We start from the raw sequence: 5,521 nt of genomic DNA on the forward strand, positions 1-5,521 counted from the left end.
TTTTTAAAATTTATTGTTTGTAATTGTTTTGTTTAATTTTTAATTACATGGAAAATGTTGCACCTAAGTGATATTCACAAATGTAATCAATTGTTACATTAATGGTATTTATCCCCTGAAAGGAGCCAACGCCAGTTTGTTTTTCTTTCCTTTTTTTTTTTTAGCTGGGCCATCCTGCCACCTGTTGGCAGCTCAGCTTGGGCTGGGCATCAAACCGCTGTTGCTCAGAGCTTGCATTCTTGAGCGAGCTCTTAACCAACTGAGCAACGCCAGTTTGGAACCTGTGTCACCTTATGTGGACACAGTAGATGTGTCTTCTCTCAGGCTTTTGCTCCATCCTAATTCATGTGATTTGTACCCAAAATTTTGGAACTAAAAATATGGTTTTTAACCTAGTGATTTTTTGATGAGCAGATTTCCTAGCCCTATTTTAAGTTCTAAGGCTATAGAAGTCAGGGGAAAAGACTAAAGGGAGAGAAAGTAGAGGTAAAGAAATAATAGAAATGAAAGCATCATTTAGTGAAATGGAGAAAGAAAAACTAAAGCTTCGTTCTTGGAGAAGTCTAATGACATAGTTTCTTGTTGAGATACAGAAAGCATACAAACCAATAATGGTATGAATTTAAAAATCCTACAATTATATAGTAGATATTTGAAGAATGGTGAGAGAATACACTGAGCAACTGTGTATGTGTCAATACGTTTATAAATCTCAATGAGATGGAAAATTTTCTAGAAAAAAAAATTACTTAAACTGACCCAGGAAGAAAAAGGAAACCTGAATAAGCCAGTAACCATCGAATAACTTGATGTGGTGGTCACACGTCTTCATGTCAGAGATGGCTCCACTGGTGCGGGATCCTATGGGGCAGTCACAGGGGGCCCCACGCTTAGAAGGGCCCTGCACTGTGCCACTATCTTGAAATTCTTCTTATTATTTTTGACAAGGAACTCCTCATGGTCATTTTATACTGGGCCCTGAAAATTACATAGCCAGCCCTGTCCACATCTGTATAGTTCTATAGGTGAGTTTTACAACTATATTTTAAGTTACTGATAATCCAAAGCTCTTCTGAAAATAGGAAAGAAGGCAAGTTACCCAGTTCACTTTAGCAGACTAGTAAACCTTTGCGAGTTTCCAAGATCTCTTGATCAAAGTCATTTAGAAACTTAGGGATAAAACAGGATTTCATCAGGTCTGACAGAACTCAAATAACTACCATAGTCATTCATTACCTAAGAACTTTGAAATTGACCTATACAATTGAATTGTCCTTTTCTCAAATGAAGTTGTTCTTTGCATTTTTTTTTTCTGGTTCCAACAAAGAACATGCTACACAAGCTTACCCTGAGTTCATTCTGGGCTAGTTGATGAGTTAACTATTTTAAGTTCTTCCGGAACTTGTAAACTTTTAAAGGCTCAATATGAATTTTTTTCCAGGTCACTTGCTAGTGAACCTTGGAAAGATTTGGCAAACTGAATTAATGCTTATCCAAAGTCAGACTCAGCACCTTTCTCCGGAAACTGTCAGAAAAACAACAAAAAGAGGGAATTAGTCTCAGGAATCTCATTAAGAATACAATGGCAACACATTTGTTTTATTCTGCTGTTTTTATAGTTCTGATTTAGCCAATGCTGTACCTCTAGAGAAGAATCATGAGCTAATTTTTGTGGCCTTAAGATTTTACTCGCTCATTTTAATCAATAATCTGCTTCTGTTATTTAATGAAAACCAGAATCCACTTCATTGATGTCTCAAAAACATCAGAGCCTCTCTTTTTATTCACTTTTGTGTTTTCTTTCTTGCTTTCACTTGTGCATTTTCAATGAGAAGTAAAATCACTCATATGTGGGGTTTTCTTACAGTCAAAATGTGCCCAGAATTAAAAATCGCAAATATGTTTGAGAACAATTATCTCAGATAATTTCCTACAATTTAGGTATTAAAAAAGAACTAATAAATCCAAGCTTGAAAGGTGAGATGGGTGGGAATAAGGAACAACTCTTGTAATATGAGGAGAGAATGCCTCTATTCTTAACAAGTATACACTTTAATAGATGAGAATTTAATAGATATTGGATAAATCAGTGCATGATACTAGTTCTGATGATTAATTCAAGACTTAGTAGTTTTCTTCTTGGACTTCCCTTTGTAATAGGAGGCTACCCTCAGTTCCTTGCCTTGTGGTTCTCCCAATGTAGCTGCTTCCTCATAAAAAAAAAACCAGCAAGGGTGAGAGTCTCCTAGGAAGAGAGAAGTTATGATCTTCTGTAACATCATCAGGAGAGTGACATCCCATCACCTTTGACATATTCTATTGGTTAGAAGCAAGTTACAGGTCTTGCCCAGATACAAGGTTGTGGGGAGGGGAAGTTACACCAAGATGTGACTATCAAGAGGTGGGGAATATAGGCCAACTGAGTGTTTGACCTCCACAGTCAGACTTCCTGGGTTCCCATCCTGGTCCCATTGCATACTAACTAGCTCCATGAAACTTAAGCTTTTTATTAATCCCCAAGCCTCAGTTTCCTCAACTGTAAAATGAAAAGTCTACTCACCCCTTCGCCATAGGGTAATTAAATTTCAGCAGCTTCTAATTTCCAGTCATTCTTGTGCCATGTTCACGATTGTTGCCGAATTTTTTTAAATTAAAATTTATTGGAGTAATGATGGTTAGTAAAATTACATAGGTTTCAAGAGTACAATTCTACAATTCATCATCTATATATCACATTGCGTGTTCACCACCCAGAGGCAGTTCTCCTTCCATCACCATACATTTGACCCTCTTTTCCTTCTTCTACCATTCCCCTCCTTCCTTACCCTCTGGTAACCACTAAACTGTTATCTGTTTCTATGAGTTTTTATTTGTTTGTCTTATTCCTTTGTTGCCTTCAGTTTTATATCCCACATATCAGTGAAGTCATATGGTTCTCAACTTTTTTTGTCTGATTTATTTCGCTTATCATAATAATCTCAAGATTCATCCATGTTATCACAAATGGCACATTTTATATTTTCTTATGGCAGAATAGTATTCCATTGTGTGTGTGTGTGTGTGTGTGTGTGTGTGTGTGTGTGTGTGTGTATATATATATATCTATATATATATCTATCTCACATCTTCTTTATCCAATCATCTATCGAAGGACACTTTAGTTGTTTCCATGTCTTGGCCACCATAAATAAAGCTGCAGTGAACATCAGAGCACATATATCTTTATGGATAAATGTTTTCAGATTTTTTGGGTAGATAGATACTCAGGAGAGGGATTGCTGGGTCATATGGTAAGTCTATTCTTAATTTTTTGAGGAACCTCCACACTGCCTTCCATAGCAGCTGCACCAATCTGCATTCCCACCAACAGTGTATGAGGGTTCCTTTTTCTCCACAGCCTCTCTAACACTTGTTCTTATTTGTCTTGTTGATGACGGCCATTCTAACTGGTGTGAGGTGATATCTCATTGTGGTTTTTATTTGCATTTCTCTGAATATTACTGGTGTTGAGCATCTTTTCATATGTCTATTGGCCATCTGTATGTCTTCTTTGGAGAAATGTCTATTCAGGTCCTTTGCCCATTTTTAAATTGGGTTGTTTGTCTTTTGGTTGTTGAATTGTATAAGTTCCTTATATATTTTGGATATTAGCCCCTTATCAGAGGCATTGTTTGCAAATATCTTTTCCCATTCTGTTGGTTGCCTCTTTGTTTTGTTGATGGTTTCTTTTGCTGTGCAGAAGCTTTTTAGTGTGATATAGTCCCATTCATTTATTTTAGCTTTTACTTCCCTTGACTTTGAGGTCAAATTCATAAAATCCTCTTTGAATCCAAGGTCGATAAGTTTAGTAGATTATTGCCTAATTTGTATACCTCATGAAATATCATTCCCTTCCTATAAATCTCTCCTTTAAAATTTAAATCAACTTATTTAAAAAGCAAGTTGAGTAATACCACTAGAAAGTTTAAAAGAACTAATATTACTGGAAGATGACTGTAAACACACACACATTATCAGTAGTGAAAGTTATTTGTCTGCAAAATTCATCTTGCACATATATTGTGAGGGTTATATATGCACCTTAATAAACACACTGAAAAAAAAATCAATATAATATACTTAATGCAGTGCCAAGTGCACAGTTAGTGCTTAATCAATGTAAGCTATCCAAACATGGAAGTTTGATATTCAGGATCTATTGTGTAAAAGATGGGCAAAAACATAGCTCACGCTGTTGGCAGACACTGCTGGTTACTTCTGATTCTCTTTCTGCTGTGTTTGGACTCAACTTTAGAACCCTTCTTGATACTGTGTTTCACGCAGCTGTCACCCATCATTGGTGGCACACACCAGAGGACACCTACTAGCCTCTGATAGACGTCACCTGGTGTAAAGAGATCAGGGCAAATTATAACTGAAGAAGAATTAACAATAAATGAACTGAAGGAGAAAATCACCTTATTAAAAAGAAAACAAATGCAAACGGAAAAACAATTACAAAGCATTCATCATTCAAGTATGTGTAGTCAACTCTTTTTTTTGTTTTGTTTTTGTTTTTTGTGTTTTTTATTAATTGTATTCCTAGAACTGTCTTTCATATCCCTGTGGCAATATTGTAGTTACTTATTTATGATGTCTAATCTCTTCCCCTTCTCCCTCATCCCTACCCCTGTACCAACTAGCAGCCATCAGTTTTTCCTCTATTTTCTGAGACTATTTCTGTTTACTTTGCTCATTCATTCAGTTTTTTAGATTCCACATATAAGTGAGATCATATAGTATTTGTCTTTCTCCAACAGACTTATTTCACTTAACTTAATAGTCTCTAGGTCCATCCATATTGTTGCAAATGGTACGATTTCAATCTTCTTTATAGTGGAGTAATACTCCATTGTATAAATGTACCACAGTTTCTTAATCCAATCGTCTACCAATGGGCATTTTGGTTGTTCCCAAGTCTTGGCTATTGTAAATAGCGCTTTAATGAACATAGGGGTGCATATATTTTTTCGAATTAGCATCTTGGGTTTCTCTGGATAGATACCCAAGAGTGGAATTGCTGGGTCATACAGTAGTTCCATTTCCAGTTTTTTGAGATACCTCCATACTGATTTCCATAATGGCTGCACCAATCTGCAGTCTCACCAACAGTGCACCAGGGTTCCCTTTTCTCCACAGCCTCGCCAGCACTTGTTGTTTGTTGATTTATTGATGACAACCATTCTGATTGGAGTGAGGTGGTATCTTCTTGTGGTTTTTATTTGCATTTCTCTAATGATTAGTGAGACTGAACATTTTTTCATAAGCCTGTTGGCCACCTGTATGTCCTCTTTAGAGAAATGCCTCTTCATACCCTCTGCCCATTTTTTAATTGGGTTGTTTGTTTTTTTGGTGTTGAGTTGAATGAGTGTTTCATAAATTTTTATATTAACCCCTTATCAGATATATCATTGGCAAATACCTTCTCCCATTCAGTAGGCTGCCTTTTTGTTTTATTGATGATTTCCTTTGCTGTGAAAAA

The sequence above is a fragment of the Hipposideros armiger genome, unplaced genomic scaffold (genome assembly GCF_001890085.2).
Source record: "Hipposideros armiger isolate ML-2016 unplaced genomic scaffold, ASM189008v1 scaffold_54, whole genome shotgun sequence".
NCBI classification, from domain to species: Eukaryota; Metazoa; Chordata; class Mammalia; order Chiroptera; family Hipposideridae; genus Hipposideros; species Hipposideros armiger.